Source organism: Boleophthalmus pectinirostris, unplaced genomic scaffold (assembly GCF_026225935.1).
Source record: "Boleophthalmus pectinirostris isolate CB_2022bp ecotype Guang Dong unplaced genomic scaffold, ASM2622593v1 HiC_scaffold_3, whole genome shotgun sequence".
Taxonomy (NCBI): Eukaryota; Metazoa; Chordata; class Actinopteri; order Gobiiformes; family Gobiidae; genus Boleophthalmus; species Boleophthalmus pectinirostris.
This window is the reverse complement of record NW_026571299.1, coordinates 16,870,340-16,880,431: the sequence shown is the minus strand read 5'-3', so window position 1 is coordinate 16,880,431 and position 10,092 is coordinate 16,870,340. Positions and strand designations below refer to the sequence as shown.

General features: G+C 39.6%; 1 pseudogene; it reads left to right on the top strand.

The window, feature by feature from the left end:
- Positions 1-9,370: 9,370 nt before the first annotated feature.
- LOC129411115 (5S ribosomal RNA) lies at positions 9,371-9,488 on the top strand (annotated as a pseudogene).
- Positions 9,489-10,092: the final 604 nt, after the last annotated feature.

Here is a 10,092-nt window from a genome sequence, read left to right as displayed (position 1 = left end):
CAGCTCCTTCTGTCACTAATGTTTAAGACAAATAAAAAGTACAGCTCCTTTAAAATTAGAAAGGAAGTGAATGGAGCACTACAGGGGTGGTTGACAAAGCTCTCTCCTGGTGGACTTGAGTGAACCTCTCCTCCTCCATCGTATTTCATGTTATTTTTCACTTCACAATTAACCCCAAGTCCAAAAGGGTCAGTGCCAAAGCAGTTCACTCATTTTCTGTAATTCCAGCAACTCTGATGATGCCACAGCCCCTAATTCTTCTTGAAAACTCGCACAGTGATTTGTTCAACCAAGATCACTATATCCCCAGGCAAGTGAATTTAATTACAAAAAATAAATAAAAAATACAAATTGTACTAATCAAATATATACTGAAGTTGTGTATCACTTAAAAGAATAGACTTGGGCGACATTTTGTTTATCATTATGTTTGTTGGTGTAGTTTTAATTGGAAACTGGGGCTTTCACGTATTTCACTTTAAGAGCGTGGTAATTGATTTTCCATCCCGTTGCTATCTGAATAAACTTTGTTTGAAGCTGCGGATGTATGTATTAATATGTGTCATTGCAAGTGTGGATTTAATTTTCACCAGTAATTTCACTTGAACGCGTTTTCTATTAGTCTTGATAGCGCGTTTAGACTTGCAAGTTGTTTTGTGCAGTGTTGAATGTAATATATTGGACTGTCTGACTGTGCCTTATACAAGAAAATCAAATACACACACAAAGTTTGCCTCAATGCTTAGCAAAGATGTGAGTCAGGACAATCTCCCTGCGTTGAGATGGGCATGATTGATTGATAGGTGGATTAACCAATCAGGGACAAGCACAGTCCGTATGTATATAAAAAAAGTGGCTGATTAAAAGAAAAAAAGAAAGGAAAAAAAATATATATATATCACAGTGGGATTTGCCTAGAAAATCCAGAATAAAAACTCCCTTTAATTTTTATACACATTTTTATCAGTCAACACTAGTGATGGGCGAATGGAGCCTCGTGAAGCACTTACACCTCAGTCGCAATATTGTCTCAAGTGGTTTGACGTGTCTGAGGCCTTGAACTAACACTGACCTCTAGTGGACAAATTTAACAAACAACAACAATAATAATGATGATTTAAAATAATATGTAAGAGCAACATAAACAGCATGCTGTAAATAAGAAAATAGGTTACTGTGTTAGGTGGAATTAGATCAAAGTGATCCCAAACCATGGATCGCTTTTATCCACTTGTAGATGCCATCGAAAATGAAACAAATGTTAAAAGTCACCAAAATCGCCACTAACATCACACAATACTCCTCACTACCCAACATTTTTAAGAAATATTGGTGCATCTTTTATACTGTAGCAGTTTAGCGCTTGTCAAGCCACGGAAGTGCGCTGAACACTCTGAACCAATCGCAGAGCGGAACATTCGCTGAGCCAATGAAACGCTTCGATACACTGAAGCGATTGACAAGCAGAGCGAAGCAGTAGGGGGAGGGACCGACACTTCGACACTTTGATCACGTGAGCGGTTGCTGCGAGACAAGCTCCGAGGCAGTGCTTCGGAGCAATTTGTTTCAGAAAGAACGAGACGTGCTCCGGAGCTCCATCACTAGTCAACACTAAATAAATTACACAAGCATGCATTAAAGTTCCTATACCCCTTTTTAACCCCATATCTTCAAGCAAAACTTGTCTTAACTCAGTTCAGATGTGTTGTATAAGCAGCTCTTGAAATCAAAATATGTCCACTGTGTCATATGTCAGCATCTAATTAGAAAGCATTTTATTATACGATAATCAGGAAGTCTGCGTTATCATACTAGTTGTTGTACGATTAACCTATACACATAAACATGCTTCAGGGCCATACAAGTTTAATTCAATCCTTGGACAAAACTTTACAAAGACAAGTGGATCTGGAACTGTATCTTGTCTCCCTGTTTTCAGTGGGCGTGACTGACAGGTGGATTAACCAATCACAGAGACACATGATTCGTTGGCGCCAAAAACATGGTAGATTAGAGGTAAAAAAAAAAGGGGGAAAACCAACATAAAGGACTGAAAAACAATGTGAATTCTTACAGACTCAACAATCGAGGCACCAAACTATTATTTATCTCAGGCAAAGGAAGTTATATACTGTATTTTGTTTCGAATGTCACTAGAATTTTGGAGATGTCTTCCACATTTGAGAGGCACGTCCTACAAATTAACGACAAACAAGTTAGAATGTAACACAATAATCTACATGGGTACACGCAGGCGTATCACCGAAAAAGTTACATATTGCACCTTTAATATTGCTTGGTGACACAGACAGTGGAATACGCCTGTAGGAGAGGGTTGGATTAAGTGAAATAAAAAGTGAAAGTTGCCATAGTTTACATTGCGCGCCCAGGGACAGCAGCTCCGATACACTTGTAAATCAGGCCAGACAGCCCCGGGCCAATTAGAGGCACGTCACAGCACATGAGAGCAGCACATGTTAGAGCTGCTTATGGCTGTCAGGGTATACCCACAGGCAAGCACATCCACACGCAGTTTGTGCAGACATAACCTTTGCAGTACCATTAATATGTATGAGACTTTTTTTTTTTTTTGGATTAAAAAGATATATGACAAATGCCAATTGCACAATGGCATGCTGAAGTGAGATATAGTAGCTCCACGGCGACAAACAGGTGACGCCTCCAGGTTACACGTCCGATCTGTGGAGAGGCGATGCAGCTCACAGTAAGAAGATATGTTTTTCAGGTGACAATAAAAATGTACAATTAAAGGAGCTGTATCTATTTTTGCATGTGATACAATAACAATGTGTCATGACCTGGTAGACTGCTTCTATTGTAAAAACACTTCTTTGGGTCAAAATGCAACCGATGTGGGCTGTCTGCACTCTAGAACATTTTTACTGTCCATGCATCAGGAAGTAACGCTGTTGCGCTGTTAGCATCGTAGCTGTTGTTAGCTCTGAAAGCTGAGAAATGCATGCATAAACTAATCTTGCATTATTGGAATACTCAAAATGAACTACCGTAATTTCCGCACTATAAAGCACACCAGAATATAAGCCGTGTCAACAAAATTTTAGCAAAATTTTAAAATTGTACATATATAGGCCTCACCTGAATATAAGCCAAAATTGTCCATGTTTTCAAGAATGTTTTCAAGCTCGGGCCATCTGCTTTTATTGTTTTTATTACAGTTGCTCTGTTTCCTTTTTCCACAGCCACATCAATTGACTTTAACTTAAAAGCTGCATCATCTGCATTTCTTCATGTGTTTTCCATGAGGAGGGTCGAGGGTGTGTACATGAAGCGCAAAATAACTGTTCAACACACAAACAAACTAACATCTTCCTTGCCGCATCACCCCCGTCTCTCTCCATGCTCTCCTGCGCATGTCTCCTGCAGAAAGAGCAGCTGTCCTGTCTATATCGTGTCAGCGTTATGCTCCAGATCCATGTGTCAATGTCTCGTAGGATTTCAGTAGATTTCAGGCTCTCCCAAGGGCGCGGTTAATTGTGTCAATCAGATATGAGCGGATGTCCTGCTACTGAAGTTTGAGCCGTTTCTTCTCTTCATTTATGCATACGGGTAAGACGTGTTACACTCACTGATGTTAATTTAGCATCATAACTTATTTTATCACACGGTAAACTAATGCTGCAACTTCATGTGAACCTGAATGTGAACCCTTGATCATCAAACTAGATCCATGCTCTAGATCCATGTGTTACCTGCACAGACAGCGGGACTTTCTGCACTCAGGTTGCACGCGGATACGCTGCGTTGCCAAATCATACATCGTATATATGAATGGATAATGTGCCAAACAAATAATCTGTCCATATACTAGCCTCATCGCTGTATATGTACTGTGCATATAACTGAAAGGTTTTCATTCCGCACTCTTCTCTCCAATTTATGTCTCTCTTTTAATTTTAATCTTCATGATTATTTATGTTTTGATTTGTTTTTATTATGATTTTAATGTATTTCTTATTCTGTAAAGCACTTTGAATTACTTTGTGTACGAATTGTGCTATACAAATAAACTTGCCTTGCCTTGCCCTGCCTATAAGACACAGGGTTCAAAGTGTGAGAAAAAAGTAGTGGCTTATAGTCTGGAAGTTACGGTAGTTCTATTTAGTCGTGTATCCGAAAGACAACTTCATTAACCTACAGGACCTTTAAACAAAAGCTAAATCTATATGTGTAATGCTATACTGTGGAACATTCATGGCAAAACAGTGACATCTTCATGGAGACAGGTGGCACCAGAGAAGTTCCTCAGTGCCCCTTTAAACAGTGGGGAAGTAATATGTAGGCAATTTCGCTGAGTCAGCCCATGCCTACTGATGCATTGAGAAAAGGGAAAAAGGTGAAGAAAGTGCAACAGATTATATATAAGAAAATCCACTGGCCAGTCACAGGGAGAGAAAGAGAGAGGGAGAGAGAAAGAGGGGGAAAGAGAGAGAGAGAGAGAGAGAGAGAGGAGAGGGGGAGAGGAAGTTTTTCATTTTATTTTCCATTTTCATTATCTGTCTGCCGAAAGTATAAATGCCAGGAGGATTAGAGAAATGACATGGCTCTCTCCTCTCCTGCCCTGCTGCTTATCCCTCTTTCTCTCTCTCTCTTTCTCTTCATCCTCTCCTCACTCATCCACTTCTCCTCTATGTCCTTTGCAGTCCATATACTCTCTGTTTCCAACCACAAAGCTGAGCCATAACGGCGGAACCACCATCTTTGCAATGCTGTTTCTGTATATACCCAAAATAAGACATTTCATAATACAGTTCTAGGCTCCAAGTATTTATCTAAGTGGCGCAGTAATCTATGGGTGCAGTTATTTGTCTGTTTTTATGCTTGATGAGTGGTTAGCGCTTTCACCTCACAACAAAAAGAGTTCAATTTCAGCACAACGTTTAATGTCAAATTTTGATTTTCTGATCCTTTAAACATAAAATAAAATATGACAACCCTGATCCAAAGAAGAGATGTTATTTATCGCTCAAGTAACTTTTGTTGTCAGTTTTGTATAAATAAAATTTCAAAGAGAATAAGGAGAGTAAGAAAGGGGGAGAGAAAGAGCTTAACAGGGCATGCTCATACAATCAGTGGTCCACATTTACAAGAACAAAGACATATAACTCAGTTTGGACAAAAATATAAGATAACACCTTATAGTTGGGGGGAATGTAGTGAAAGCGGCTCTAAAGGTCAACATGCGCTACCTGCATCTAATTATAAAGTGTAAGATCTACAACAAACCAGCTCCTTTAACATTAGATTTGACCAGTGTAACTTTTCTAGAGGGGGTCTGCAACCTGTCTTGTCTCCAGACAGATGTTAATGTTTTGGTTTAAATTGTCTTGCATTTATTCAACTACAGGTGCTATTTATTGCTCAAAAACATACTGAGAGTTGGGGTCACCTCTCCACAAATCTAACTTGTAATTTGGCTTGCAAGTCCCCTACATACCTGGAGTTGTGTTTTGTTTCAGCTTATTTGAGTAATCCTGCATTATTAGTCTACATCTCAAAATGCTCTGCTCCAACTTGTGATGTCATGAAGCAGCTCCTTTTACCTTTAGTTCAGTAGAGTAGAAATCAGATGGAGGGCAGGAAGTGAACTGACTGGAGGAAGCTAGTGAAACACTGTTGGTCTTTATCTGGAAAATGCTGTGTAATTTACGGCTGTGCCAATCGTACTAATCGAGAGAAAAAAAAGCGATTTTTTAGAGTACCGAAGGTAGTCATCCACAAAGGTCAGAAATGGGAAAAGCTGACAGAACAACGCTGTAAAAATTGGATTACAAACCTACGTTTGCGGTCGGGAGGACCAGAATCTGCAAATGCTCGTGTCTGCAGTGACCACTTTGTCAAAGGTATGTTACAAAGCTAAATTGTTTTTTGTGGTTTAACTAAACATAAACAAATCATTGACAACTAACGGCTAACGATGTTTGTTGTCATTAAATAGTTCGGATAGATAGGTTACTGCCGATACACTGCAGTTTTTTCCATAACGGTCTATACACATTAATTAAGAGAAACACTCACCCTGGCGAAGACCAAATGATAATCATCATGTAGGTGTTTTGCATCAAGGTTATGGACCCATCCACTGACAAAAAAAGTGACATGCCTCCAAACTTTTGTACGCCTTCATCTATTGTCTGGTGTAGAACATTGTCTGGAGAACTAGGTAGTTCATGATATCCACTGCGTCGATTGTCGGTAAATCTTACTTCGGTTCCCTTATTTTCATCAGATAGGGTCACGCCCAATATATTTGTCAACTAACTGCTTGTACCTTTGACTTGCTACTGGCTCTAAATCCTTACAATAAGAACTCTTCTCCATATCTGTATTCTACATAGTCCTGTTTGTCATGTTTGTCTTCACTTCCTGCCCTCCACCTGAAATTCGTGTGTCATCGTGATCACGTGACTGAAACCCTCCTATTCCAGGGGTGAAATCATCCAAATCAGTGTTTCCCAAACTTTTTTTCTGGGGACCCATATTTTAAAAGTTACAAAACTGCGCAACCCAAGTCAAAAGACATTATTCGTAAATCACAAAATAAATCTGTGACCATTATTGAACTTTAATGAGGATATTTTATTGTTGACTGAGTGAACAATCTGAACAATTAGCAATACTCAAGTTTCAACAATGTAAAACAGTAATCAGTGTTTCCCACAGAAAATTGGTTAGGCAAGGTGTTGCTGCCGAGGGGGGGTGGTGGAGTGGCGTGAGTTTACATGCAGATTGTGACGAGGCGACCCAAAAAAAAAATTCCACCCAGTCTTTGGGAAACGTCCAAATGATAGAAATGATTCTAGTGAAGGTGTATGGCATTTTAAAACACAGTGGAGTACTTTTTCTATTACCATATGACATTGTAACTTGGAACACAGTGTTTTTTTCTTCAAGAGAAGAACTTAGCCTAAATATGTAGGATTTGTGTGTTAAAATGAGTGAATGAAACAAAACACAACTTCAGGTATGTTTATGATGAGGAAACAAGATTATAACATACATAAGAAAATAGTATAATACGGTCCCTTTAACATTTTTTCCCCAAAATACACACACTGGAACACTTTGAGACATTTCAATGGCAGTAATCTACCATAAAAATCTGAAATCTCACAAACATTTATATGTCACTTTCACTCCCCAATCCTTTACACCAGTATTTCCTCTCTTTTCTATTTTCTCATTGCTCTGTGTACGTCTCATGCACCGCCCCCCCACGTCTCCCCCTGGTGTCGAGCATGACTGGACACTGCCCCCTAGGGCCCAGCGTGCTTCCAGTTCACAGCTCCTCGAAGTGTCTTAACAGGAGCTGTGTAATCCTAAAGATCTATTACAGATAGCAGGGCTGACATAGGCGACAGAGATTAGAGGGAGCAGATAGTGACTGTATTGATTGGTCTTAGCGTCCCGGGGCTAGGCCAGCAGCTTGCCAGTGTAATAGGCTGTTGTAATGAAATTCAGCCAGTGTGTTGGTGTGTAGGCCATGTAGACTGAAATGCATGAAGACTTAAAGAGGAGTGTACAGAGGTGAGGTGACTTAGCAAGGGCAAGGTGCAAAGAGGTGACTGCTGAAATGTTAGGACCCATATTTTTTTCTTTCTGATCTATGTTATAATTATTTCCTCATGTTTTGTTTCATTCACACATGTTTAAGACACAAACCCTGCATATTTAGGCTGAGTTCTCCATACGCCTTCATTAGAATAATTTGGATAATTTCAGCCCTGGAGCTGCCAATCTCTACTGAACTAAAGGTAAAAGGTAACTGTTGACTTGAAAACTACCACTACATGGCATCACAATGTGGAACAGAGCATTCTTAGCTTAGTTTATGAATCATCATGGAGACTTTCAAGCCAAATTACAGGCTAGATCTGTGGAGAGGCGACCCCACTCCTGGTAAAAATGTTTTTTTAAGATATTTTTGAGCGATAATTAAATACAATACAGATTGAGTAGTTGAGTAAATACAATACAGATTAGTTTAATACCATACTGTGGACAATTTAAACTGACGCATTAAAGGGACAGTCTGGTATTTTAGACATAGGACCTCATTTCCCAGTGAGCCAGAGTGTTGGAGATGTGTGGAGACACTTTTTAAAATATTCCATCCAGTCCTTGTTTTTGCATAAGTCGCTGGTGTTAGGCTAGTGCATGTCAATGGCCATAGTTAGCCTGCCACTAAAAACAGTCTCCAGCAGTGCAGCCGAAGCAAAACTATTATTACGCCAGACTGTCGATGTAAATGTTTGTGTCAATAGAATAATTTTAGAAGTAAAACCAACCTTGCATAAGAATGATTTATGTCTGAGCAGCAGCAGTGAATTGTACTTGTACTGATAGAAAGCTTGGTAGACTAATATATGAGAAAATAGTCCCTCACCACAATTCATGCGATGCAAGGTTAGTTTTATTTCAAACATTATTCTATCAACACAGACAGTCTGGTGTAATAATAGATTTGCTTCAAGTGCTTTGTGGAGTGAGTAAGAAAAAGTAATTGGAAGGCTAACTATGGCCATTGACATGCACTAGCCTAGCACCAGCGACCTCTGCAAATACACAGACTGGATGGAATATTTAACAAAGTGTCTCCACACATCTCCAGCACTCTGGCTCACAAGGAAATGAGGTCCTATGTCCAAAATTCCAGACTGTCCCTTTAACATCTCCATGTAGATGCAGGTTGCGGACCCTCTCCAGAAAAGTTGCACATTTAACAAATATTTCAAACCCAGGTAAGATGTATTCAACCATTGCACAAAAGCACTGAGAAAAACACTGATTTGAAAATGTTGAAGATTTTCATGTAATGTCTGAACTGCAGTTTTAGCGTGCCCCTGTTTGTTGGGGATTTGACTTTGGCACTTACACCAGCCTGAGCTCAGGAGCCAAAAACACAAAACCAGCTGGAGCATTCACCCTGATGTCCATTACTACAGTGTACCAGGCCAAGCTCCTCTGTGCTTGGCTGGAGTGCCCATTTGACAAATTAACAAACTGTGTACCTTTGGCTTATTTAAACGCTAATAAAGCATTTTGAATACACTCATTCTCAAGCAGCATATTATGGTAATTAAAGCTATAAGCAACATTCCATAACAAATTAGCGCAGATTAGTTACAATGCGCTATGGCTAATATATGCGGTCTACTTCTATATTCATTTTCCATTAACAAAACTCTGATTAAAAGTATTGTATTACACAAAACTGACTCTTGTGCGCTTTAAGCCATGTTATTATGTTGTTACTTCATAAAAAACATACCTGGAGTTGTGTTTTGTTTCATTTGCACATTTGAGTACCACTTTATTATTACTCTGACTACTTTGTGGCCGTACCGACTTGTCGAAGCCTGATCCTGTCAGATCTCAGAAGCTAAGCAGGGCTGGGCCTGGTTAGTACTTGGATGGGAGACCACTGGGAATTCCAGGTGTCACAGTGGGATGCCAGTGGCACAAACTGTTGTGTCCTTAGGCAAGACACTTCACCCACATTGCCTAGTATGAAAGTGTTGTGTGTGATCAGAGGGGCCAATTGGTAACCTCACTTCTGTCAGTCTGCCCCAGGGCAGTGTTGGTTACAGTAGTAGCTTACCAGTGTTGAGTGAGTGAATAATGAATTGTAAAGTGGTTTGAGTATCTTGAAAGGCACTATATAAATGCAATGGTTAATTAATTAACATCTCCAAAGGTCAAAATGCTCTGTTCCACCTTGTGATGTCACAAAGCAGTAGTTTTCTAGTTAAGAGCTACCTTTTACCTTTAGTTCATTAGAGATGGGCAGTAGACCTTTTTCACAATGGCCAAAAGTGCCATAGGGTAGTAGTAGTAGTAGTAGTAGTAGTAGTAGTAGTAGTAGTAGTAGTAGTAGTAGTAGTAGGGTAAACGTCACTTACTTTAAAGCTTTTCTATGACAAAATATCTGTGGAAATGTCTCTCGTATTTTCCACCAGCTTTATAAATCTGCCCCATCACCAAATCTTCATCCAACAAGGTCGACAAAGGACATATTCTGTCCATGAAGAATTTATCCACAACTACCAAGGT